At 43.7% G+C, this 15419-nt stretch overlaps 1 protein-coding gene across 1 annotated transcript in view; it reads right to left on the reverse strand.

The window, feature by feature from the left end:
• The window catches only part of npas1 (neuronal PAS domain protein 1), a 68675-nt gene that overhangs the window by 40872 nt on the left and 12384 nt on the right, over nucleotides 1-15419 (reverse strand). The window contains exon 4 of the mRNA XM_074642081.1: nucleotides 461-654. The gene's annotated coding sequence lies outside the window, so the exon portion shown is untranslated. The remainder of the gene's footprint in view (nucleotides 1-460; nucleotides 655-15419) is intronic.

Raw genomic sequence — 15419 nt, forward strand, 5'->3', positions numbered from 1 at the left:
CCTCTTAATTTTATTCTAATTTTCTAATTTATTTACTTTCTACTAATTGCTAATGCGCCAATTTAGTCAGATACATGTGATAATTGCATAAGATTTCTGTTCCGTCCTTAATTAGACTCAGCAAAAAGTTATCACCGCTGCATACATGCTGATATTTTATCTCAGATAAAGAGGAAATAACTACCTCAGGTGTAAATTGAAATTGAAAGTTACAATAAAACTGTCTTTCACATGATTTCATCTTCATCAAGATATGACAATAGATTGACACATCATTTTAAAACTAACAGCAAAAAATCTGATGACAACTTTACAACTGTGCGTCCATGTGTGTGTGTGTGTCCAGCGTGTGTGTGTGTGTGTGTGTGTGTGAGAAAATCAAAGCACGAGAGTGAGAAAGTGTGTGTCCACTCATGCATGTGCGTGTGACCGCAAGTTGTTAGATCCATTATCTACTCACCTGACGGGCATTTCCAGCGTTCAGTCTGCTGCTGTTGATCTGATCCACTTTGTCTCCCTCCTCCTCCTCCTCCTCCTCCTCTTCTTCCTCCTCTTCTTCTCCTTCTTCTCCTCCTCCTCCTCCTCCTCTCCCGGAGCCCCTGCTCTGCCCTGGCGGTGGCCCCCCCACCACACCACCTCCGCCGGCACCTCAAGCTTAAACACAGCAAACAAACACTGTGTGTGTGAGCCAAGGGGGCTGGGACGGGGGCAGCGTCAATCCCCTCACTTTCACAAAAGCCGTGGCCGTGCAGCCGGACACATCGTGGACTCCCGTTGCAAAAGAGTGTGTGTGTGTGTGTGTGAGTGAGTGAGAGAGAGAGAGCGAGAAAGAGATGGAGAGAGAGAGAGAGTGTGTGTTTGTGTGTGAATGGAGCTAGCTGATGTAGCTCTCCCTGGCTCTCAGACTCACTTCACCAACACTCTGCTCCGCTGCTTCTTGGAGATGGACTCGGATTAGGACACAGCCAGTGTGAGAATCTCTTTCTCGCTCTCTCTCCCTCACTACGTCTCTCTCTCTCTCCAGCCGGCATGCTCCCTCCCTCCCACCCTTCCTTTCCTCTCCCGCTCACTCATTCACTCTCCTCGCTGAGCTTCTTTCTTTTCATTTCCTCTTGGGAAAGCCGTGCACACCAGTTGTCTCTGCCTTCAGCTGCTCCCTCTCTCCCTCTCTCTCTCAGTCACTAGTAAATATAAAAGGCATGCTTGTACAGCCCCTCGCCTCAGTCTCTCTCTGGCTCTCGCTCCCTAACTCGCTGTGTCTCATGCTTTCGTTTACCCCCACCTCCCTGTGCCCCCCTCACTTTCTTTCTCACTGTCAAAGCTGCCTTTCAAATGCTGATTAGCAGCCAGAGTAAAAGAGAGAGGGAGAGAGAGAGAGAGAGAGAGAGAGAGAAGGGATGACTGAAACAAGTGGGAGATTCCATCACATCCACTCGTATTGTAAACTGTGACTCCGGTCCCGTGCAAACACACATACACACACACACCGAAACTTGTTTTTGTCACTTAGGAGGGCGTCGCATTGACTTACGTTAATTCCCGGAGACTTACCTTTAACCAAAAAACAAGTTTTAAACATACAACAAGTCCTCCAAACGAAATGAGAAACCCAACATTGTCCTCCAAAACGACCCGTATCTGACGGCCCTATCAGAAGTCTGATACCGTTTGACAGTCAGCCTTACAAAACTGTTACAGACATAATTCATATCAACCGTTTTCTGATCTGTTCAAGGCTCAATTCATTCATCCATCAAAACGTGGAAATTACAGTTCTCCCATTCAAATCAACCAATGCTGCCACCACTATTGCTAAGGTTTGGTTAGATTTAGGCACAACAGCTAAGAAAGGTTAAAGAAAAATTGAAGGAAAAAAAGCAATAGCTGCCAATAGGGAACGGGATGTGACTGGCGGTCTCTCGTGTCACAGTCATACGATTTATTGATCCATCCATCAATAATCTATAACGATGTCACACTACTTCTGCCTTTACTTCTGAGGCAAAAAAAGGGATAAAATTATCACCTCAGTTAACGGCTTGATTGCCGGTGCAAACAGCAGTGTAGAACGTGGGCTCCCTTTTCTGATGCCACTCAGAACCTCAATGATTCTGGACCGTTTGATCCATAACCAACACCACTGGTTGGCCTTTAACCACTGTATAAATTGAACGTTTAAACCAAACTGCTCCAAGGTAAGAACAGGGCCCCTTTTCCCAAAAGCACCTTAAATGTCCCCTGTGGAGCTTTTGACCTCTAGTAGCACGATTAAGCTTTTTTTCTATGAGTGGGCAGGCAGAAGTGAAGCCAATGCAGAAGTGCCTTAAACTTGCATTCTTTCTAATAGCCAGCAGGAGGCGACTCCTCTGGCTGCAAAAATAAGTCTGATTGTATAGAAGTCTAGAAAATGAGCCTACTTCTCACTTGATTTATTACCTCAGTAAACATTGTAAACATGAGTTTATGGTCTCAATCGCTAGTTTCAAGTCTTCTTCAAAACAGCATGATGTTCATTTAGTAAATTATGGTTCTATTTAGAGTTAAATAGACCATAAAGCAGGGTATGCTTTAGGGCGTGGCTACCTTGTAATGACAGGTTGCTACCACGCCGTTGTCCAGTCTTGGAGTTGTCTGTGTTTTCATCTCCGAACTCAAACCCTTTCACAGTGTGTTTTCAGTTCATGAAAGTTAATATTAATATTTTAGTCGCTTAAAAATGTCTTATTCAGCATTCGGTTGTACTTAGCTCCACCCTCTCGTGTTACTTCTGGTTGCAAAAATCCAAGATGGTGACAGACAAAAATCTAAATAGTGATAGCCAACATGCCAAACTCGAAGCTTCGAAACGACAGTCAACAAACCAATGGGTGACGTCATGGTGACAACATCCAATTTTTATATACAGTCTATGGTCAAGATATGCAGCAATGCGCCAACAACAAGGCAGAGAGGATGAAGACTGCAAGCTAAACGTGGATGTAAAAAATACTTTAGAAATATCATCTTTGTGTTTTGTGGGGAGGGAAATACATTCAACACCTGTGTCAGAACTCAGGGATATACACGATGCGTTATGGTGAGTAACACTGGACAGAAAAACAGAGTGAGCGGGTCCTCTTCACGGAGTCACGGAGATAGGGCCATTCGCATTTTCATGTTTTCGTGTCGGCCGCCGTAGTTCTCCTACACGCTTGCCACACGGGAGAAGTTTCAGTTGGTTGCAATCTGCAACCTCACCACTAGACGTCGCCAGATCCTACACACTGCACCTTTAAGATCTTTATCTTAAGAAGCTTTTGGGAAACCGGGCCCAGATACACATTTGATATAGTCGAAGGCTTTCCGCACATCTCAAGAGACCACAAAACCTCCCTCTGCTTGTTGCGAACATATCACATCAAACATTTAGTCATCTTCTGATATTAATACACGAGCTGAGGCCTTTAATGAAGCCTAATTGGTCCTCTTTAATCATACGAGGCAAAACTTTGGATAGCATTTGAAGGAAGACATTTGATAATGAGACGAGTCTGTCGGAGGCAAAATCTTCCCTTAGTTGAGAATTAAAAAAATGTTGGCCTCTCTTAGTGATGGAGGTAGGAGCATCAAATTAACTGTTGAACATATTTAACATATAGGTTCTGCTAATAGCCTCAATGTGTGCTGCCTTCCCGCTCTGAAATAGTCTATAAAGTAGCATAGAATGGAAATATACGCAAGTACAAGTACATCAAAATTGTACTTGAGTACAGCGATTGAGTATTTACATTCCTCCACTGACTGTATGTAGGATCTATAGTCAACATGTGCTCACACCCACAGCCACATACACATACGATCGCAGATGCACACACACACACACACACACACACACACACACACAGGCGTATACGTGAACAAATAATCACACTCAGAGACTCACTCAAGTACTCTCTCTCCCACCAATCTACCTCCCTCCTCCTCCCCCCCCTCTCCTCTGTTCGTTCCCCTTGCCCTCAAACACTACTCAGAATATTGATACATCACCCCCTCCTCCTTTTTCTCTCTCTCTCCGTCTCTCTCTCTCTCCCTCCATCACTCACTTTCTCTGCTGAATACTGATAGGCTGTCTACTCCGTGGTCTGAGTTTCAAATCTCTCCCTCCCTCTCGCTCCCTCCCTCCCAGTCGCTGCACCCACTACAAAAAAAAACAGCAACATAAAGGAGGAAATAGCAGAAGTTAATGCACTGAGGTAGACATAAATTCACTTAAGTACCATTTCAGATTATGTCAAGCTAAAAATGGGCTTAACATTGTGTAAAGGAGGGGAGAGGGGTGACAGAGAATGAGGGAGAGGGGGGAGGAAAAGTGCTGCTTTGGGTTGGCTGTCTTGCCAGCGGAAACTGGCCGAGCGGCTCGCTGCACTGTAGCGAACGGGCGGCGGGCAACAAAAGGAAAAAGACGTGTGAAAAGTTCAGGCAAATGAAGACGCATTCAATGTTTTTTTTTGTCCGACTCCCACCCTCCCGCCTCATTGTTGGGCATGTCGGCTATGGTGCGGCCGAGGGGGAGAAGAAGGGAGTGAATGAGGTCGTCAAAGAGTCCCAGTGAGCCCCCTCCACTTCACACACACACACACACTCACATAGACACACACACTCTTGAAACAGCTGAGAGCAGGAGAGAGCAACAATAAGAGAAACAACACAGACAGAAAATGTCCTGCTTTTCCTCACATGGATGGGAAGGTGGAAGGGCCTTTCAGGGTATTTGTGTGTTTAAGTGTGTGTGAGCATGAGTGTGTGTCTGCGCGGCGGAGAGAGAGAGTTTGTGTGTGCCTAGTCTCTTTGGAGGAGGCTTTCTGTCTGCATTAGAAGTGCAGCGCGTCTGAGACACTGGGAGAGGGAGTGTGTGATTTTGTCCTCCAAGTCTTCCCCAGGCGTCCTTGAAGGAGACTTGCAGGGAATATCTGACTCTGTGTGTGTGTGTGTGTGTGTGTGTGTGTGTGTGTGTGTGTCAGTGTGTGTGTTTGAGCCCTCACAGGCTTTAGTTTAGTACCGGAGGCTTGCCTCGCGGAGCAGTATTACAGGTGTTCCCTTCACGAATCAGGGTGCTCCTGGAAGTAACAAAAACTACAACCTCGGGCTGGAGAATTAACCCGGCCGGATGGATGAGAAATGTAATTGAATCGAGTGGGTAAATAAGAGTAAAAATCCTTCGTCAGTGTGTGTGTGTGTGTGTGTTTGTCTGCACAAGCATGTGGAATAGCGTGTGACGACTGTTGCAGTCAGCGAGACAGTCACACCCACGTCTGGCCTTGTTTCTCCGCCTGTCTACACATGCTATCGGCTGTGGTCAGTTCGATGTTGTGACAGAAAACTGCCTTTTTCAGAAACACAGTTCAAAGAGGCCAGTGGTGGAAGAAATACACAGATACTGTCCTTCAATATGGAAAATACTCAATCCCAAGGCCACCATTTAAAATCTAATGAAGCATATAAGAAGTAGGATCAAAATATACTTATAAGTAAAAGTACTCATTCTGCAGAATAGCCCTTTATTATTATTAATTAATTGCAGCTGGACGAGGTAAAGCTAATTTCAACTACTGTATTGTTGGTTAGTTTAATCTTTATAGAAGAGTATCACTTGTTTTGTGTGTAATATCTTAACCTGCAAAGTAACTATAATTGCCAAATAAGTGTAGAAGAGTAAAAACTACAATATTACCTTTTGTAGCATTAAATGGATAAATAGAATTTAAGCACAAGTAACTAAGTGGTACTTAAAGGAACAGTGTGTAACGTTTAGGGGGATCTATTGGCAGAAATGGAATATATTATTAATAAGTATGTTTTCTTTAGTGTATAACCACATGAAAATAAGAGTCGTTGTGTTTTCGTTGCTTTAGAATGAGCCATTTAAATCTACATATGGAGCGGGTCCTCTTCATGGAGCCGGCCGCCACGGGGGAGGTTTCAGTTGGTTGCAATCTGCAACCACACCACTAGATGCTGACAGATCCTACACACTGCACCTTTAAATATATATTATGTACTGAATTACTTTCTCCACCTCTGAAAGTAGGCGAAGAATGAAATTCATCTTTTAAAAAATTAATAGAAATTGAGTGTAAATGTTCATTTTTGATATTGGAGACAGTGGTTTAATAATAATAATTAAAAAACTTAACTAACACAACGATTACGTCTGAGCTGGCAAGATCGTAAGACCATTAGATGTATTTAAAAACTAGTAAGTGGACTTTGAGTTAAGATTTTTTTTGTCAAATAAATGAAAAGCTTTTTTCAGTGTCCATAGGTGACTATACATTTACTCAAACACAAAAAAACAGAGAGCAAGCTCCCTTTAAACTGAGGTCAGTGATCCTAAATGACAACATGGCAACAACAATTTAATGTTAAAGATCAGATTCACTGTGTGTCTTCTGAACCACCACAGACTGCTTTCTGTTTCTGTAGGAAGTAAACACGGTGAAAACTGGCAGACTCTTTACAGCTAAAACACACTGTGTTTGTGCGGTGAATGAAAATGAAGTTGCTCTGTTGAAATGCTTCCCAGAATAGACCAGGCTACATCAGACGTATATACATATTGATATTTAACTGCATGTACAGACCACACAAAGAAAAAAACACTGTCAACATTTAACAAATAGATAGCCCACATGGTCTTCCTCTGTTAGATAATAAGATTTCTTTGGATAACATTCAACATACAGTAGTGAATGTTGAAGAAAAGTTCTCATCACATCGGCTCTTATCATCAAGCTGAAGGTGTCCAATTTTCCCCAATATTACTCTAACTCTTGAATAATTAAGAGATGATTTGTTCCTGATAGTCAACTAGTAATTGGTATATTGTCACAGAGGGAACTTAAAGGGGAAGAAAACTCAGTTTAGTAGTCTTGGAAAGTACTTGTTAGACCAAAAAGGCACCCTCAGTTTGTCATCATATCCTCATAAAACGATTTGTATGATATCATACGAAAAGTTATTTCTCATTTTTTGTGTGTTTTCCTACGAATGTCCCGCAACACGTGACACACTTTCCACTCCGGTCTTTTCAAAATAAACTACCGTCTTCACAGGAAACACCTTGGTTAGGTTTAGGCAACAAAACTGCTTAGTTAGGTTTAGAAAAAGATCGTGGTTTGGATTAAAATAACACTGGAAGTGGCGTAACTTAAGAACGGAAGTTATGTGATGAAAACTGCTTAGTTAGGTTTAGGAAAAGATTGTGGTTTGAGTTAAAATAACACCGGAAGTTGCGTAACTTAAGAAAGGAAGTTACGTGACGAAAACCTCTTAGTTAGGTTTAGGAAAAGATCGTGGTTTGGTTAAAATAACACCGGAAGTGGCGTAACTTAAGTACGGAAGTTACGTGATAAAAACTACTTAGGTAGGTTTAGGAAAAGATTGTGAATTCGGTTACATTAACTCCGGAAGTGACATAACTCAAGTATGGAAGTTATGTGACAATCAACGTTGACTTCTGGTTTCACACGGGACACAAACACCATCCTCCTGGGCAAAACTCTGTGTAGGATCCAGTATTGTTTTAGCTTGACCTGCACAAGGAAGTAAATCAGAGGGAAGCGCAACCTTGATACAAATCTGTTTAAAATAATGTTTGTCTTAAACGACTACTGATGGCATTGATATGACGCAGTCATCTCTGCAACACTGAAAATAATTTGTTTTCATCTGACATCCGTTTCTGTCGAAAAATGAAATAGTCTCTTCCGTATAGCTGTCCGCGTAGCATTTAAGACTATGAAAATTTAGCATAGAAGAACACAATGTATTCTTCACTTTCCCCATAGCAGCTCACACGGACGATAAGCATAAAAGGGTGTTTAAAGATAACTGCCATAGAGTAGATAATATTCCAAATCTATCAGACAATAATTCTTTGAGGGCATGTGGCCATTAAGGAGCCATTTCGCCTTTTGTTGAGTGTGCTCCTCCATATTTCATTGAGATGCATATCTGCCTTTCACACTGTCTGCCTGCTCCGCTATTCTCTATTCAACAGTGACCCATTGCTCCCTGCCATACAATCCTTCACCTTTCCGGGCTTAAAAGTAATTACCACTTTAATTTGCTGTCCGCTTTTGTGCATGCCTGAGTGTATCTGTGGCTGACTGGAGAGCTTGCTGTGTGTGTGGGGGTGTGTGAAGGGGAGGTACATGTATGCATACATACAGGAAGCAATGAAGTGCATGTATTCATATTAGGTCTGTCAATCGATTCAAATATTTAATTGCGATTAATCACAAATTAATAAAACAAATGTATCTGTACAAAATGTACCTTAAAAGGGAGATTTGTCAATTACTTAATATTCTTATCATCGGAGTGGGCAAATATGCTGCTTTATGCAAATTTATGTATATATTTATTGTTGGAAATCAGTTAACAACACAAAACAAAAGACAAATATTGTCCAGAAACCCTCAGGTACTGCATTTAGCATAAAAAAATATTCTCAAATCATAACATGGCAAACTCAAGCCCAAAAGGCAACAACAGCTGTCAGTGTGTCATGTGATTATCATAAAGTGGGCATGTCTGTAAAGGGGAGACTCGTCGGTACCCATAGAACCAATTTTCAGTCACATATCTTGAGGTCAGAGGTCAAGGGAGCCCTTTGAAAATGGCCATGACAGTTTTTCCTCGTACAAATTTAGTTTGGAGCGTTATTTAACCTCCTTCCCGACAAGCTAGTATGACAAAACTGACCTCCGGAAGATCGATTGCATTAATGCGTTAAAGAAATTAGTGGTGTTAAAACAAATATGCGTTAACGCGTTATCGTGTTAACTTTGAAAGCCCTAATTCATATGAATGTAAGTGGAGCTGAAACAATGAGATCATTTATTAGACAAATTGATAAATGATTAATTGTCATAAAAGTAATTTATCAAACTAAAGTAAAACTACTGTCACTGGTTCTATCACTTACATATTACTATAAATTAAATATCGATTTAGGTTTTAAACTGTTGGTATGACAAAACATTTTTCATAATTCTTCAGACTAAACGGTTCGATGAATTGGGGAAGTAACTGACAAATTAACCGAAAAATTAAAACAGTCATTAATTGCAGCCCAAAATGTGTATGAAGGTTTTGTGTGTCACATTTGCATGTGGGTAGAAATACAAGGAAGGTGTGTGTGCACACTTGATATTCTCTTACACACATTAAACTATATATTTGTGTGACTGTGTGCATATAAATCTGTACGTGTGTGTACTAGAAGTGTATATGAACATGTGTGTTTCTGTATTGTAAATGTGTGTGTGTGTGTGTGTTTATGGTTAGCCTCCCATTGGCCCAATTACTCCAGAACCAAACCCCCTCTGCTTCCCTGCTCCCCCCTAAAATCCCTCACCCCTCTCACCTCACAGTCCCAGCGGTGGACCCCCCAAACACCCCCAACCTTCCGCCCCCCCGCCCCGCCTCCACCCCACAGCCCCACGCGGCCAGATTGTCCATCACAATACACCCGACCCCTCACAGGACCTCCACCACCTCCACTGTACCTTCTGCTCCCCTCGTCTCCACTAGTCCCACAAAATCACTCCATCTTTTGCCTCCTCCCGTATCCCCCCCCCCAACCCATCCACCTCCTCAACTCCTCCATTCTCCCCCCCTCTGCCCTCCCCAGTCCCAGGTGAGCTGACGACACAAGGAGAGCAGAAACACTCGGCGAATATTAATGGTTTGATCTGAATATTAATAAACCATGCATCTTAATGATCTTTAAAAAAAAACACAAAGAGCCACAGTCGAGCGCTATACTGCCGGCACACACACACACACAGAAAGGCCGATGCAAACACACACACACACACAGTGAGCTGAACTATCTGTCCTGCACTGTGTAGATTAGTTAAAACAGGGCCTTATCCTCCAACCTGCTGTTTAAATGCTGAGCATCACGTTCAAGACAAATGTGTTGTCTTTTTTTCCCTCTCAGTAAATGAAGACACCTCTCCTTTCCCACGTCCTTCTCCTCTATCTCCTCCTGTTGCTCTCTTCATTTTCTTTTTATCTCCTTCTGCTCTTTTAGTCCGGGCAGCCCCCCCCCTCCCTCTACCTCTCACGGTTGCCCCATTTCACCCCCTCCTCTTTTCCTCTTTACCTACTCCCTCCCTCTCGTTTCCCCCCCCACTATCTCACCCTCTCTCACTCTATCACTTTCTCACTAGATTACCCCATCTCTCCCTCTCTCCCAGCCTCGCCTACTCGATATTCCAGCCTTGTTCTCCTGCAGTCTCCAGCACAACTTTCTGACCCACTTCCTCTCTCCTCCCTGGCCCCCTGATCAAAGCCTGCAGGACGGCATCGCCTTGGGCAGAGGAGAGGGAGAGCGCGAGATGGGGGGATGAAGGGATCGGAGCCGAGAGGAGAGAGGAAGAGACAGATAGTGAAGGGATAGAGCGGCACGAGAGAGGGGGAACAGAGAGATCACAAGGACGAGGGAGAGGAGCCAGGTGCCCTCTCAGCCCAAGGACAAAAGCTCTTCCTGGCTGATCACACACACACTCAGCGAGTCCTGTCAGCGCCGTCATTCCTGGTCATGTACGTTATGTGTAAAGACAGCGTTGACGTTAATGTGGTGTGATAAAAAAATTGCTTTTTTTTCGGCGGCTCAAACCCCCAAAACAACTCAACTTTACAAGTGATGGCCATTAAAATTCAACAGGATGTTTAATAAATTACACTTTCAGATTACATGTTGTCCCATCTTGTTATTCTGTTTTGCATTCAGGCGTTGAACACAGGTGAGTGAACTGACAACGTGTATCTGCATCTCAGCAGGTGTCAGTCAGGGTGTAAACTCTCCTTATTATGAAGTCGTTTTTGTCTTAAAGCCTTATTTTTGTAAAACAGGTGAAAAAATCTGCCACTGGAGGAAGATTTTTTCACTCCGTTTCAAGTATTTTCCATAATTAAGTTGCATTTTTTCTTGATACTAGTGCAGAAAACGGCCTTCCCCTTCCTTGATATAGACACTCACTTGTAGAAAAATTATTACAGAATGATTTGCATTAACAAAATAAGTGTCTTAGGACTTAAATGGAGATTTCTTGCATTTCACAGCCTCCTTCTCCGTTGAGTCGTTATAATTTTAAGAGTCTGCGTCTGGGTTTGGGATGTGAGGTCTGTCCATCCCAGTGGCCGTGTCGGTTGGGCAGTCGGGGCGGGCGGAGACGACGGAGGAACACCAGCCCATTTGTACCCAGAGCGAGGTGGCGTGTACTTTAACATTCCCCGCGCATCCCGACAAAGAGCACTAATTATAAATAAATTAGGGACACGACACGGTGTGCCACAGGGGGACCAGCCAGAGCAGTCGCAGAATAGAGAGACTGATAGAGAGAGAAGAGGGTGTGCGAAAGAAATAAGAGAGAGGTAGGGAGGGAGAGGAGAAGACAGAGAAGAGCAGACAGGAGAGATTTGGCAATGACATAGAGGAGCAAGTAGGAGAAGAAAGCAGATAAGAAAATAGAGGAATGGAGCGCGGGGAGGCCTGGGGATACAGAGGGAGTGGAGGGAGGGAGTGTAAGCGAGCGGGTATACAAGGCCTGAATCCTCAAAATATAGCTTGAACATACATCTGCTGCCAAAAAAGTGACAAGATTCTCTCTAGATGACGGAGGCAGTGCAATATGTTTGAGCAGAGATAGAAAAAGGTGGCAGGGAAATTAACAACCAAAATGAAACAGAGGGAGGCAGCGTCTTTAAAAAAAAATATACCGGATCGAGATGGACTCTACAGAGGGAGCCAAATAGAAAAAAATTATCAGGCCTGCATCTGTGAGAAATGGATTCCTGTTATTTTAGAGGTAAATAACACAAATCTGATTAAGTAAATACTGTATAATACAATAATCATAAGGTGGCGATATCTACCGGAGTGTTCTACACACACTAGTAGTCAACACTCCCAAACCTGCCACTCAAGCTTATCTGAGATGACTTGTCAACCAAGCAAGTGTATGTCAAGAGACTGCCGTCTGTGTGTGTGTGTGTGTGTGTGTGGGGAGAGAAGCGAGATCTCTTTGTGTCTGCGTGCACACAGGTTTGTGTGCTAGCGGGCGCGCCCCATGTTTGTTTGTTGCGCGGTGTGTGTTTTTAGCGTAAACGTGCATGCATGTGTGCGTGCGCGCGGGGAGAGAACCTCACCGCTATCTAAATGGATCACACTTCAGAGTGTGCCGCCATTTCTCAGAAGCTGCCATCTCTGTGCAGACAGACAGACAGACAGACAGACAGACAGACAGACAGACAGACAGACAGACTGGGTGGGTGTGGGGGGGGGGAAGTGGGAGACAAGCTCAGCCGGCTCGCTCCACTCAAGGTTATGTCCTGCCTCAAGTTGAGAACTGATGACTGTCGCCACGGCAGGAAAATGTGACGGAGCTCGAGAGGAAAAATAACCGTTGTCTTTACTCGCGGGCCATTTCTCCGTGTGATGTGATGCGAGTGTCTTAAATGATGGAAGTTAACAACCTGCCCGGACGATAAAGCCAGGAGACATTCATCGTCCCCCGAACAACTGCTTTGTGTCTCTCTCTTGGGCTGGGGGGGTCAAAGGTCAGCTGACTGTGACACAGACAGAGAGAGGTCGACTGACTGACCTGCTATTGGCCCCTGACACGGCCCCCCACCGACACTGCGGTAGCCATGGCTACTGAGCTGCAGACAAACATGATGTCGGTGTAACACTTGGGGGCGGGGGTGCAGGAGAGAGGTCAAATAATAACTCATCTAAGATTCACGTCAACACACACAACTACACACACATTAAAATCTTTTATTTTCCGACGAGAAGACGCCCCAATTTGCACAATCAAACGTGCGTGGATGGATCTGCGAAGGTGAAAATATCATAAAAGCGCCGGGGTCTCCATTATCAAAGTCCACGCTCGCGTCCACAGTCTCTAAACTTTCCGCACAGAGGATAGTTAAAGAAGAAGAAAGGTAGGGAGGGAAGACAAGAGGGGAGCAGCTTGTTGCATTAGCATTCCACCAGCAGAGAGGCTGTCTGTTTGCCTCTGGCAGCAGCCGAGAGAGGGGGACACTCTCTGCATCCTCACACAGCTCGTCTATCTCTCCCTCTGTCACTGTTTATCTCTCGCTCTGTCTGTCTCTGCCTGTCTCTCTCTCCCTCGCTCTGCCTGAGTCTGTCTGTTACATTTCTCCCTCCACTCTGCCACTGCCTGTCACGGTTTTTCTACACTCTGGACAATTTTCTCTCTGCAGTCTTCCTGTATCTCCCTATCATTCTATCGCACACTGTCATCTTCTGTTTATCTTTCTCTCCACTAATTTCTATTCTGCCACCTTTCTCTTCACGTTACTTTCATTCAGGACCTCGTGTGCCCCTCACAGTCTCCCCTAGAAATTATACTGTTCTCTACTGGATAAAACTCGAGCCATGAAGTGAGTCATGGAGCTAGTAGTGTGGCAGGTGTGAGTGTGCACTTGTACGTTTTTTCTTAAGTAACAGATGTATCTATCAATAGAAGCAGAGATACAGCAGATAAATACATATTCACGTATGCACAAACAAGCGGTCAGCGTTGCAGGATGCCAGCTAAGTGCAAAGTGCAAAACTCCCTCTCTGTTGCCATGGCGATTTTAATAAACACAAGCCTTGACCACTCCACGCATGCAGATACATAAAAAGCAATCCATTAAACAGTATCATGTTCTGTTTCAATTATTCATTGAATGTATTAAAGGTTGCATTTTTGCATTAAATATTAAATATGATTCCTGTAAATGAATACAAGGGAGGAAAATGGAGCCAAACCAAAACATGAGATTTCATCTTCTTCTCTGAGGCAGTCTAAAGAGGAAGGACGTTAAACCTCATCTTTATTAGAAGATGCCAGCAAGCGGACACACATATACTGTGTAGTACATAAATAGCAGGACAGTGATTACACTGTTTAGGTTTTGTACTCAGAATTAGATTTGAAATTATGTTCAAGTGCTGACCTTCAGCTTTTAGCTTTCAATGGTGTTTACATCCATTTGAACAGTCTGGGAATCATTACCATTTTTATACATAGGACGATACAGCAGGACAATGAATGTAATACAGACAAGGCAACCAATGAGTTTTGGGTCAAACAGTGGAATATTATTGATTGGCCCAGTTAGTCACCTGCAGAAGCCCGTGAAATAAACACAAAGTGAAGCTGGTGACAGTACAGATCTGTAGAGCATCACCAGAGATGATACCAGGTGTCTGAGGTCACTGGGTTGTTATTGACTGCAAAGGCTTGGACGCCAAATATCAATATGGTGATTTTATTTATATGTACTGTAGCCTATTTTAACATGTACAATTACTTCATGTATAAAAAGGGCTACAGTTGCTACATTATTCATCTGATATGAATGTAAACACTCAAATTAAAGGGGATCTATTATGCTTTTGTGCCATTTAAAAGGTCTGCAAAGTTACAAAGCCAAAAGTCCACACCAAAGGAAGTGACTCTCCCTCACAGAAACACTGCTCCTGAACTGCCTGAAACGTCTTGCTTCAAATCCCGTTTTTTTTCCGTAACGTGGTGACGTCACAAATTAACACATTTCAATAACAGCTAGTTTGGCTAACGGTGCTAACAGCGCTAACAACGTCAAAAGTTCTGACGAAGCTGACAGTGTTAACCTGAGGGGGAACCAGAGGGTGGGCGCTACTCTTCCGCGATGACGGCGTCGGTCGGGAGGGCGTTAACAGCTGTAACCACCGTATGAGCGCAGTGCAGAGCAGCGGCCATGAACAAGCCAGTGGGGCACGCTCACATACACTAACATGCACTAAAAGGCATGCGGCTATGTCAGCAAAGCACGGAGCAGCTGGGATTACGACACACACAGAGGGAGAGCGACTTCATTCTCTGCTCAGGTAGACATTACTCCTCTACATCTCAAGCAAATAGTTGTTTGATGCGATATTTATGATCTGAATGTCCAACAGAGCCTTTAGACGTCACAAGGTGCTTTACAACAATAGTTAAAGCGACAGACAGAACAGACACAAAATAAAAATGAAAATATGAACAAATAAAAAATAAAACCAGTACAGAGCCAAAACAACAACGTGTCACTGTCCAACTACTTCCAGACTGCACTGTTTGTACAGGTGTGTGCACCCATTTGACTTGAATTGTCAAGTGCTTTTCGACTTGCCAAGACCCAGTCTGTGTTCTCTGCCATGAAAGAAGCCAAACACTTAAGAGAATTCAACTTTTGTCAGCGTTTTCTACCAGCACGCGTGAAAGGTAGCGCCCTTGTGAATACCCAGCATAGTTTACTGTCATTCTCTGGCTGAAAACAATGAACATTTGTTCCGACATCAACCGCGTACCGGCTTAAAACACATTCAG

The sequence above is a fragment of the Sebastes fasciatus genome, chromosome 7 (genome assembly GCF_043250625.1).
Source record: "Sebastes fasciatus isolate fSebFas1 chromosome 7, fSebFas1.pri, whole genome shotgun sequence".
Lineage (NCBI taxonomy): Eukaryota > Metazoa > Chordata > Actinopteri > Perciformes > Sebastidae > Sebastes > Sebastes fasciatus.